The sequence below is a fragment of the Eptatretus burgeri genome, chromosome 15 (genome assembly GCF_056783735.1).
Source record: "Eptatretus burgeri isolate ZD-2024b chromosome 15, Ebu_testis_v1, whole genome shotgun sequence".
NCBI lineage: Eukaryota > Metazoa > Chordata > Myxini > Myxiniformes > Myxinidae > Eptatretus > Eptatretus burgeri.
This window is the reverse complement of record NC_140975.1, coordinates 15,397,320-15,409,891: the sequence shown is the minus strand read 5'-3', so window position 1 is coordinate 15,409,891 and position 12,572 is coordinate 15,397,320. Positions and strand designations below refer to the sequence as shown.

Here is a 12,572-nt window from a genome sequence, read left to right as displayed (position 1 = left end):
GTTTGCTTTTGGTTTCTTGAGCCTTCAATTTACTTTGTATTGTTTCACATTATGGCAAATGTACGTTTGCATCATAGTGTGTATGAGGAACTCACTCCAAAGAACGGGGTCATAGTTTTTCCACCGGACGGAGTCAGTGTTGATGATGTTTTAATGGGTTTCGGACAGCTCATTGGGCTCGGAAACATTCTCGCAGCGTCGAGGATGAATCAACGTGTTGTGCTGTTTTTGTCCGAAGAGCGATACGTTGCTCAGACGGTCGAAACCGGCTTGCCTCGCCCGCCGGATCTTTTTGTTTCCGTAAGTCCTTTGGACACACCTGCTGTTAAAATTGTTATATCAAATATTCCACCTTTCTTTAAAAGCGAGGATATTATCTCTGCTTTAAGTTATTTTGGGACGGTTGTATCACGGATTTCCATGATCCCATTACATTTGCGTTCTGGCGTTTCGGTTCGACACTTTATGTCGTTCCAACGCCACTGTTATATTGTTTTGAAGAATGGTGCACGGTCACTTAGTACTGCTGTGACTCTTAAATATAAAAATCATAGCTACTGAGTTTATATTGCCACTGAAGTGATGACATGCTTTATTTGTGGCGAGCATGGACATTTAAAGAATGTGTGTCTGAAACCAAACTTTCCTCTTGGTGAGTCTCAATGTGTGGAACCGAATGAGGACTCTCAATGCCAGGAGCCCAGAACAAGCACTGATGATGCACCTGGAGCTGCAGAACCCAAGCCAAGCACTAGTGGTACATCTAGAGTGGTGGAACGTGCAGACACCTCCCATAATCAGCCCTGGAAAACAAATGCAGAAGTTAAAGAATCTCAAGTAGACGACGAGGATTTTGTCACCATTCACCCCCGAAGAAACAAGCGTCCTAACATCAACGGTCATGATGTAATTGTGAGCGTTTCTAAAAAGCTTGCGCCATCGAGCAAACTACACGGCTCTCATGTAAACACAGCCAGCTCTCTCTCACTGCTTTGGAAACGGAAAACAAATTTGCAGTTCTAGCTCCGGTGGATGTTGACAGTGCTCCTGATCATGTACGGGATGAGCACGAGCATGAACAAGAGGGCGGTGTTGTGTCCCAATAAATAGTTGTGACCACCTCAGTGGTTGCTGATATCATCGACATTGAAAGAGAACCTATGTTGGTCCCTCTCTCTACCAAAAGCATAGTGGCTGAGACATCTGCGTTCCAGACAACTCCGGACGTTATGGATGAGGAGCATGCGTGTTCTGCTTCGGTAACGGCTTTCTCCCTCCCAGCAGAAAATAGAAATGCCTGCCCCACCTGTGGTGCATGATTCAAGTATGCATCAACAATCAGACTATGATTCTGACGGGATCTCGTCGTTTGCCTCTGGTGATAGTACTGAAGTCTGGAACGATCCAGGCTTATTTCAGGAACCAGAGGGTGTTCCGACTGAGCCCCCCCAGGAGATCATAATTTTTTTTACAGCACACCTTCCATAAGAGACATGTTCAAATTCAAGACTCCTTTCCAGACATGCACAGTTTTATTACCTCTGCAAAGTGGCTGCTCCTTAAGTCTGAGCAGTTTGGCATGACTGAGCCACAAATGTTTCGTCTGAGGAAGTGGGTTTTGAAAGCAAGGAAACTACTGCGTCCATAAGCCGGCCAATTGACTGATGTCTTTTTCAAAATTCCACACTATGGCTTTCTCAATTGCTACTTTAAACATTAATGGAGGACGTTCAAATTTATGCAAAGCTGAAGTTAAGAAGCTTGTATCGAAGAACCACATTGAATTTTTACTCTTACAGGAAATCAGATGTCGCTCCTCCTGTATGAGCGAATGGGAGAGAATGATGAAAGGAAGATGGTTCTTCAGCAGCTGAGAGTGTCCCAGAGCTGGGGTAGCCATATACAGTATTTACATCCTTCTCTCTGTAATCTCATTGTTGTTTTTAATGAAATTATTAAAGGATATTTAATCTCACTCACCTTCACTCTTAATGGTTTTAAACACACACTACTCAATGTCTATGCACCGAGTGACAGTACGGATCGAACTTGTGTTTTTACGCAGTTAGAAACATCCCTCACACACTTCGATTTTAATGGATTTGTTTGTTTAGGAGGGGATTTTAACTGTACGATGGATTCTACCATTGATCGCAATGGGAAAAAGCATCACCCAGCGAGCATTATGCCCCTGGCTGGGACTTTGACAACCTTCTCCCTTATTGACATTTGGAGGACTTGTAATCCATCAACACGACAATACACGCGGTGTCGTTTTGATGGCTGTCTGTCCCTCACAAGGTTAGACCATTTTTATATTAATAATGATTTTTTTTTTAATATTGTGACCCATACTGGTATCGTCCCCAATGGTTTCTCAGACCATCATATGGTCATACTTTGCATTCACCTACCAATTCGTAACCGGGGTGCTGCCGACTGGACTTTTAATGGAAGCCTCCTTGAGGGTCATTTATTCCTTGATGCCTTTCGTGTTTTTTGGAGAACTTTACTCCAACGTAAACCCTCCTTTTCCCATCTTGTGCAATGGTGGGACAATGCCAAAGCACAGATAAGATCCTTCTGCCAGCAATACGGAGCTTATCAAACTCGACATGACTCTGCCCTTCAATCTCTGGTTGCCAGAGGTACTAACTTTGCAATCCAACTTCTCAGCCTCTAATACTGAAAGGACCAACTTTTTGCTGGCAAAGAAAAAAAGTCCTTCTTGCTGGACTCCATGCAAAGCAGGCCAGGGGAGCTCTAATCCGTCTCCGAATGGAAAACCTCTATCACTTGGATACTTCCTCCAAGTTGTTCTTCGGACTGGAAGTTTGGAAAAAAACAAGTCAGCAGATAGCCTCACTAAAGACGAAGGAAGGAAGAATATGCACTGCCAAAAAGACATCAGAGTTTCACTCAAGGATTACTTCTCTGAACTCTACCAAGCCAAGAGCACTGATGATGAGATTGTGGAATCCCTGACTTCTTCCCTACGTCTACAACTAGACAAGGAAATAACTTTGGAGGAACTTCAGGCTGCCTGACATACTCTACCAAGAGGCAAAGCCTCTGGACAAGATGGAATTTCTGTATAACTTTATAAAACCTTTTGGGACCTTCAGGGACCAGAGTTACATGAAGCTCTGATTGACAGCCTACGATTGAATCTGTTGCCATTAAGCTGTCGCAGGGCTGTACTCACCTTTGTTCCCAAAAAGGTGACCTTCAGCAACCGTGCAACTGGTGTCCTATATCATTGCTTTGCCTAACTCGTTGGTGACCGATCCATGCCTCACTCGTTGTCGGCGCTGCTCACACCCACACGCGCACCATACGCTTGCTTGCTCACTTGCGGGCTTGCATGCTTCATCGCTTGCACGCTTCCTCTCTGGCTCGCTTCTTCCCTCGCGAGCTTCAACTCTCGCTTTCATTTTGGCTCGCTTGCCCTCTCGCTTTCTTCTCCTCAGAACGAACCTCCAATTCGTTTTTACATATGCGGCCCGTCTCTTCGGCGCAGAGTCCCCCAAAGCTCACCCAGCCCCACTTGCGCACGGTTACCATGACCACCCGTGCACTCTCAAAAAAGGTGGGCGTTGGTGCTTGCAAAAGAAATACATGCATAAACGTTGCTGAGGAAAAATACGGGCGCCAGCGCTCGTAAAAGAAATGTGTGTAAACGTATCTGTCGTAAAGAAAAAAAAACTTCCCATAAGAGAGGGGATCTGTTCTTCACCGTTCTCAATGCATCACATTTAAAATCCCATTTGACATGGGGATGGGGCTAATCTGAACATGCATTTAAGGAAATAACTGTCTGAGGACCTGGATGTGTGGATGCATTCATCAGAACGGATTCTGAAATCTGTAACAATATATATATATATATATATATATATATATATATATATATATATATATATATATATATATATATATATATATATATATATATATATATATATATACATATACATGAGGAACCGCCAGGGTCGGATTAAGGTCTTCGTAGGCCAAGGCCCTTGAGATTTCGTAGGCCAAATTGAAGAGTGACCAAAACAACGATTTTGAACATGAAATTTAATCGGAACAGCCTGCGGTAAATGGCGATTTGTCCGACTTTTAAATATACAAGTGCCTGTAAAATCCAATTCAGCTTCCAAATTGAGAAACGAACGATACAGAAAACAAAATAAGGAGGAATGTATGTATAAAAACTGGCGCATTGGCAGCGTAACAGACGGGACCGAGACGCCAAGGGTCGCCGAGCGAAGACCACCAAGGGGTGGCCAGGTAACCGGCCCAGCCTCTCAGAGCCTTCGAGTCATCCAGGCTCTGAGAACATTAAAGGCTTATGAGCCCGTTTCTTTTCCCTGGGTTTTGTGTGGAAGTCTGTGGGCCTTGTCTCAATAAGTAGTGAATTGTGTAAGTGCCTGTAGATACTTGCATTTCTTATACTCGGCTGTAGGGTTTTCTCGTGTCATGTCCCCATCCCCCTATTGATTGCTTATGTGCTTGTTCAAATAAATGTCCCCCATTGTTGAATGTCAACCTGCTCGTTGCATCACTTTCTGCCATTGACCGCCACGGTGCACTCGGGAAGTTAACTGGCTAGAAAGGCTGACAAACGTGATAATCTGGTCTGACGGGATTTGGCGAATTAAAACCGCTCGGCTTCGCACACAGAACGAGCACGCTTAAGCGGCTCGTTTTCGGACAGGTCCCATCGAGGTATAAACTCTCGGTATTTCTGTCTGCGCGAATAGTTCGGTTTATTGACAATTCGGCGATTGACCCTGTAGCGTGTGGACAGAATAATTGACTAGTTTATAATGCGTTAAGGCATCCGTGGCTGGATTCTGGGGTTGGTCCAGAAAGCCATGACTGGATTGTGGCCTTCGGTGGGCGCGCGACCGCGATTTGGCTAAAATGGTCGTCTGCACGCCGAAAATCTATAACAATATATATATATATATATATATATATATATATATATATATATATATATATATATATATATATATATATATATATATATATATATGTTTCTATACAGGGTGTCCCAACAAAAATGTACTCACATTTTGGCTCCTCATAACTCATTGAATTTTTCATTTATTTTCAGATCAAATTGACCCTAATAATGGCAGAAGTACGACTCGGTTTTGAAGAAAGAAAATTTATCATAAAGTGCTACTGGAAGCATGAAAACATCATGGAAGTGCAAAGACAATTTAGAAGACATTTTCACAAAGATCCACCAACGCGATGCAACATTGCTCGCATCCGAGATAAGTTTGAAACAGATGGAACTGTGCATGACGTTCATAAGGAGCGTTCAGAAAGAAGACGGTCATCAACCACCCCCGCAAAGGAAAATCAATTGCTGGAAACCCTCCACCGATCCCCACGGAAATCTGTACAACAAATGGCTCATGAGACAGGAATCCCAAAATCAAGCACCCATCGCATTTTGAAGCGAATTAATTGGAAAAGTTACATTCCAACATTAATCCATTGGTCCACATTATCGGCTATTTGGAACGTGATGGTAGTTAGTTTGAACATTTGTAAACATCCATTTATACATTTAACCATTAAACTTGTTTCTAAGTCAATAAACAACGCATTTATGATCATTTAAAGAGAGAGTACATTTTTTTGGGACACCCTGTATATATATATATATATATATATATATATATATATATATATATATATATATATATATATATATATATATATATATATATATATATATGTATATATTGTTGCGAATTCGTGCCCGCCGGCGTGCGATCGGACGCTCGACTCGAATGGCGGCCGCCTCCACCACCGGAACGGACAATTCTGTCGTGACCCTCTCGGACTAACGCCGGGGGCTAGTCGCGGTGGGGGTTTAACCTCACCACGATCGTGCCAATTGCCCACCCGCGCAGGATAGAGTCGCTCGCCAAATTCGATCGACCGAAGTACCTGTGCGAATGGTCGACCGGGCGATCGCACCTCGCCGCAGGTCGACTCTGGACACGGGACGCTTGGGCGGCCCATTCCGTGCTATCGGGATAACCGAGCGTGTTATCGCCGACCTGGACGGTTCAGATTAATTACCGGGCGTATTAAGCCCACTACGAACCCTTTATGTGAAGCAGGATGGAGGGTCAATAAAGAAAAGACGAAACGAAACGGGAAAACAGTTCACACAATGCACATTTATTACGCGACACACGGAAAGCACACATATACAGCCAAACAGTCAAAATGCACATATAGCAGTTACAACAAAAGAAACAATGACGCAGAGTTACAAACGAATACGCGTACACACGGCAACACTTATACAGTTCTACTTTACAGACGGCGCCAACACACATTTACTCAAAAGCAAAGGAAAGAAGCCACCCTCATAGACAAGGGGGCAGACGGGCCTGTAGGCCAATATGCGCACGTGACCTGAAGGGGGTCCTACCCGCGTCCTCGTGACGCGTTGGCGGACGAGCCGCAGATGTGGCCGCGTGGCTGTGCCCCGACTCCGTGCTCCTTGGCGGGTTTCGTTGGCACGACGTTTGGAGTGGGGTGGGAACGGGGCCCCCTTTTTGCACTATCTCAGCATGGGGGAAAGGGGGAATTGTTGATGCCCTGGGGGAGGAGAATGGCTGGCTGGCTTGGGTCCTGCGACGAGCAATCTCACACTGCGACCTCGTCGCCGACCGCTGTGCTTCTCGCCTCGGACCCGAGCTCCTTTGCCTCTTCCCGCAACTCTTCTCCGCCAACTCCAGAACCCAACTCGATGCCTTCGCCACCCGACTCCACTCTCTGCCACGCCGATGATTTGACTCACTCTGTCCTGCCGCCACACACTGCTACTGCCACATTCTGCCCTCCAAGCAAAAACTGACTCTGCCACGATTCGCCTTGCGCTCGCCGTTTTATAGGCCGGCAGGAGAAAACAATATGCAAATTTCCGGATCAGGATGACCTCGGGGGCGGAGCCACGCTCGCCAATTGGACGGAGGAAAAGTGGGGGTGAACCTCCCCTGATCCTAGAATTTGCATATATCGATTTCACACAGACGCGCCTGGAGGCGGGGCCAAGCCGCTCCGCGCTTGCGAATTGGACGGATCAGAAGTGGGCGTGTAGCGTTCTTGATCTGAATTCTCCCTTGGAAAGGCCGCTATTTGCACTCACGGCTCGGTGCGTATCTTGAACGAGCCCAAGACAGCCCGACGCTCACTGTTCACAGGTGGTGCGGGAATGGCCGTAGAAGGAGAGAGGTGAGGGTGGTGGAGGGTTTATCGGTGGTGGTTTGATGGTTATGGTGCCGTTTGGGAATGACGGTGATGCGATGTTTGTGGGATTGAGTTGTGAAGGTAAAGGTTGTGGCTGTTGGTGTTGTTGTTGTCTGAGGGTTGGAGCGTGGTTGTAGCTGGTGATGATGGCTGGCATGGTGGTTATGATGGTTGCTGTGTGATGGCGGTTGAGACGTGGTTGGTTCAAAATAAAGATAGAACAGAAAAACGGCTATCTCAAAGCGTCGCAGCCCGAAGGAATCACATAAATTACCTCTCAACAACGGGTTTGGGGCTAACTACACATGTACTGAGAGTTATCTCACCTACGGGCCTTGAATGGTGGTTTGCGAATTTCCACAGCCGTAACAATATATATATATATATATATATATATATATATATATATATATATATATATATATAATAACACACATCTTATCCCTGTGTCGTAAGAGGCGACCAGGGTTGCGTCAGGAAGGGCATCCGGCGTAAAACCTATGCCAAATCAGTATGCGAATCATAACGGATGATCCGCTGTGGCGACCCCTCACGGGAGCAGCCGAAAGACGAACAACGACAACATATATATATATATATATATATATATATATATATATATATATATATATATATATATATATATATATATATATATATATATATTCAAGATATTGAGCCATGGTCGGAGCTCGTTTCATTTACGTATGTTGGAAGCAACCTTCATCCTTCCCACCGATCCAATACCATGTCGTCAAAAGGAATTTGTACGATCTCTGTGTCTCTTTCAGCATGGAAAGATCAAGGGAAGTTCGGTAACAAATGGTGAATGGACCTTCGGGGAGGCCCCTACCCCCCCCCTCCCTCCTCTCTCCAGGATGTGGTTGCAAACGTGAATCATCGGCGAACTCTGCTCCAGCCAATGGGAGCTCGAGGTGAAGATGATGAGCCGACCAATGGGCGTTCGGATTAACCGTGACATCATTACGGTTGAACCAATCAGCGTCTACCTTATTGAGACCTGCGTATAAAGCACACGCCTTCACTTCCTTCTTCACTTGCTGCGATTTTTACCCTTAAGAGTGCAGCACAAAAAGCTTCGGTCACTATAATGTCGTGTTTATTTGTATCCATATGAAAGTTCTGTTGTACAAAACATCTGTATATATATATATATCGTGTTGCGGTTCTGGAAACCGCATCCCTCCAACACAAATAGCTGCCAACATACAGTGGTCCCCAGTCAGTTATTTCATTGATGTACGTTCAGATAGTCCCTTCCTTCTTGTCTCGTGAGTCAAACGGACAGTGTGTTGTGTAAGTCTCATAGCTCGGTCTGATTAAATCTCTGAACCTCATTCCTATTCTCTTTTTCTTTAGTCTGGAGGTAAATCCAAGCAAGGGGTCCTTGTTTGAGCCAGCAGGTGCTACACTCGGACACCCATCTGTAAAAACCACAGCAACGCCCTTCGCGCAAGAATGCATACTCACAGAAGACCAAGGGCAGCAGGATAAGCCAACAATAAATGCCAGTGCTGCATGGAGCACGTGCCCCACAGTGACGACCCCCCACCCACTGTTCAGGTCATCATTGGCATAACTAACACACCAAATTCTAACAACATACAGTATGCATGTGGTGCATTCTTCTTCAATCCACTTATATCGATGCTCTTTCCTTCAATTCATGGCACAGATCGGGCGTGGCACCGTGCACCCCACCGTATCTGATAACTGCGAACACGATGCTTGATGATGGGCGGACCCACGTGCTGACCACGTGTACAATGGCAGACCCATGCGCACTGTACGTGGCATGCCCGATGGCGGGCGGACCCGCGTGTTGACCACGTGTACAATGGCGGACCCGTGCGCACTCTACGGGGCATGCTCGATGGCGGGCAGACCCGCGCGCTGACCACGTGTACAATGGCAAACTCGCGCACAGCCGTGATACTTTATCAAAATACAGAACGGGGCAGGAATAACACACGTCTTTGTCGGGTCTGCTCATGGTGTTATAATGATGTCTTACCGTCGGTCTTCGCTCACCATGACAGCCACAAATGTCTCCCACGGACGGCAGACATCCTTCCGCACCTTCGCCTCGATGCAGCTGCTACCAGGCAGAGGTATGCTATGCTGCCGGATCACTCAGGCCGCATGGCACACCACAGAGAAGGCACATTGACCAGCGCCAACCACGGGTCGCCAGGGCATGGCACGGGGTTCGGTGCAAAGGGATTCATATCATGGAGTTCAGAGCGAGACGATTCTTCAGCTTCGAACCATCTTGCCGGGAGTGGAATGAAGCCCCTTCCGGGCATCACGGCCGGGCCACGCAGTGGCCAGGGGCCAATCAGAGCGCCAAATTCAGGTGACGACACCGCTTTGGGTTGGCACCCCCACCCTGCACCACGGGGTTTATAAAAGGCGGATCGTGAAGCCGTCCGTCCTCTCTCTCATGCACTGGATCTCCAACTCGCCTTCTCCACCCGCCCTTCTCCACCCACTCGCCTGCTGATTCCGCCCTTTCTTCACTGCCTCATTGCTGACTCCACCTACCCACCTGATCCTGTCTGCCACTCCACCCACTTTCTTCGGACTCCGCCTTTCTCCACCCACTCACTGCTGGCTCCACCCAAGTCCCTCCCTTCATGACTAACGGTTGTGTCTCATTCTCTGGACCAACGCTAGCTGCACAAAGTGCCACGAAGCAAGAGATGACGTGCCAGCAGTCAGGGCGGTATCGCCCAGTGGAGCATCCCCCCCAAACGTACTGGTGGTGCGGTCAGGCAATCGTGCAAAGTATTGAGAGACCATTATCCTCATCTCCTCTCCTTTTTCTCTTCATTAACTCCTCTTCATCGTGTGTGTGTGTGTGTGTGTGTGTGTGTGTGTGTGTGTGTGTGTGTGTGTGTGTGTGTGTGTGTGTGTGTGTGTGTGTGTGTGTGTGTGTGTGTGTGTGTGTCCTGGCACCTGTTAAGATTGTAAAAGAATTATATCGGGATAACTCTGCTCTGTGTCTGCTTTTGTAAGTTGCTTGTATTATTGCCGCACCTTTCACATTTCTTCCTATTCCTGCTTACAGACAACAATAAACAACATTCACTGTGCCACATATCTTTCCTCGCCTGCCTGTTAATAAATTATATGAAGAAATATTCCCAGCTCGTTTTTTCTTTTCTTTTCTTTCATTGATCCAGCATAGTCTGTGTCCTAATCTCGCCGGGACTTTATTCCCAACAATCTGTTCCTTTTTGCCGGTACGTCCTTGGTAGTGCCACTCGGTTGCATCTGATCCGGTAAAGTAATCCGGTTTGGACAAGGTGTACGGAGGGATTGTCCCCCGGTAATTAGATCACGTGATTATTTTTTAGGTAACCGAATTAACTAGACAGAGGACCCTAAGTCACATCGTTGAGTTATTGGCGTTCACGGTCGGTTAGCGACCCGCCGCGTCATGGAATTATTTGTGTGCTACGGCCTGCAATTCCGGGGATTCTGCTGGGAACCCGACATAGCTTCCCCTGCTTGTGGTCTTCTCACCCGACCCCTGGCCCATCAACAAATATGTTGTTACAGATTTCAGAATCCAGTCTGATGAATGCATCCACACATCCAGGTCCTCAGACAGTTATTTCCTTAAATGCATGTTCAGATTAGCCCCATCCCCATGTCTAATGGGATATTAAATGTGATGCGTTGAGAAGGGTAAAGGATAGATCCCCTCTCTTATGGGAAACTTTTTTCTTTATGACAGACACGTTTACACACATTTCTTTTGCGAGCTCCGACGCCCGCCTTTTTTGAGAGCGCACGGGTCATCCTGGTAATCGTGCGCCAGTGGGGCAGGGTGAGCTTGGAGCAGACTGACCGGCAGAGGCAGCCCGGAGATTTACAAACGAGCGAGAGGTACGTTCTGAAGAGAGAAAAGCGTGAGGAGAGAAAAGCGTGAGGAGTTAAAAAGTGTGAATAGAAAAGCGTGAGGAGAGAAAAGCGTGAGGAGAGAAAAAGTGTGAAGAGAAAAGCATGAGGAGATAAAAAGTGTGAAGAGAAAAGCGTGAGGAGAGAAAAGCGTTAGGAGAGAAAAAGTGTCAAGAGAAAAGCGTGAGGAAAAAGTGAGAGAAGAGAAAAGAATGAGGAGAAAAAGCGAAAGAGGAAAAAGAAAAAGCGAAAGGAGAGAGGAAAAAGCAAAGGGCGAGAGAGGCGAAAAGAAAGCGGGTGTCTGACCAGCGCCGACGAGACAATTCGTCCTTCCCAGTGCTTTGGCAAGTGAGCGTGTGGTGCGCGTGTGGGTGTGAGCAGTACCGCCAACAAGTGAGGCACAGGTCGGTTACCAACAACACCAGGGTCTAAACCCACGACGGACGATCTCGGTGCCCTCCAGACTTCGACTGGCATTCAAGGCTGCCCCGCAAGAGGGTGCACGGCAAAGTTGGGTGCTGGCGAGGAACGTGACACGCACGCATGCATTTCAGGACGTTTTCGTTTCACGGACGACTTTCTTGTGAGTGAGACGATTCTTCCCCCTACTCCCCCTGAATAATCTGTTGGGTACCCTTGTCTGTGTTTACTGTAAGTAAGTCGACCCCCCCGACAAGCATCTGCTCTTTGTCTCTTTCCCTGGCATTTTGATTGATTTTGCTTTGAAATTCGTTCTTTATTTACCTCAGAAAATAAGTTATTTTTATTTATTTATTTTATTATTGATAAATTATTTGTCACTTTCCAACCTGTCCGTGTTTGTCCTTTCCTTCCATTGGTCTAGCATTGTCCGAACCTCGATAGACTGGGAGGTAATTACCACAGATTTGACCAAAAATCGTCGGCACACACCGGCGGTTAAAATGCTCGGCCGCCCAAATGAGAATATAATCAAGATAACATTGGTGCTTTGCCGAGGGTGCGCTCCCTGCTCAGGTAACCACGTGACCTCCAGTTAAACAGAATAATTAGACGGTGAACACTGGATCTCGTGGTTGACTGGGTGGCGTTTGTGGTTCTAAAACTACCCACCGTACACAACGTTAATTGTGAGCGGTGGCCCCAGGTCCGGCTCTACCGAGGAAAACCGGGGATTAATCTCCCTGAGTGACAAGCTGGTGTCTCGGTACCCGTGGCCGCAACAATATATATATATATATATATATATATATATATATATATATATATATATATATATATATATATATATATATATATATATATATATATATATATATATATATATATAATATAGTTGTACTCTTTCACAGCCGAACCATAGCACCTAGAAGCTC

At 46.3% G+C, this 12,572-nt stretch overlaps 2 protein-coding genes across 7 annotated transcripts in view; one reads left to right on the top strand and one right to left on the bottom strand.

Moving 5' to 3' along the window:
- Positions 1–12,572, bottom strand: part of LOC147011609 (uncharacterized) — a 284,049-nt gene that overhangs the window by 177,614 nt on the left and 93,863 nt on the right. The window lies entirely within an intron of this gene.
- LOC147011611 (uncharacterized) overlaps positions 1–12,572 on the top strand; it is a 108,224-nt gene that overhangs the window by 71,646 nt on the left and 24,006 nt on the right. Inside the window, exon 2 of one of the 6 annotated variants that reach the window (XR_015051797.1) lies at positions 1,800–1,892. The exons of the other annotated variants lie outside the window; for them this stretch is intronic. The gene's annotated coding sequence lies outside the window, so the exon portion shown is untranslated. The remainder of the gene's footprint in view (positions 1–1,799; positions 1,893–12,572) is intronic. 6 annotated transcript variants of the gene reach the window in all.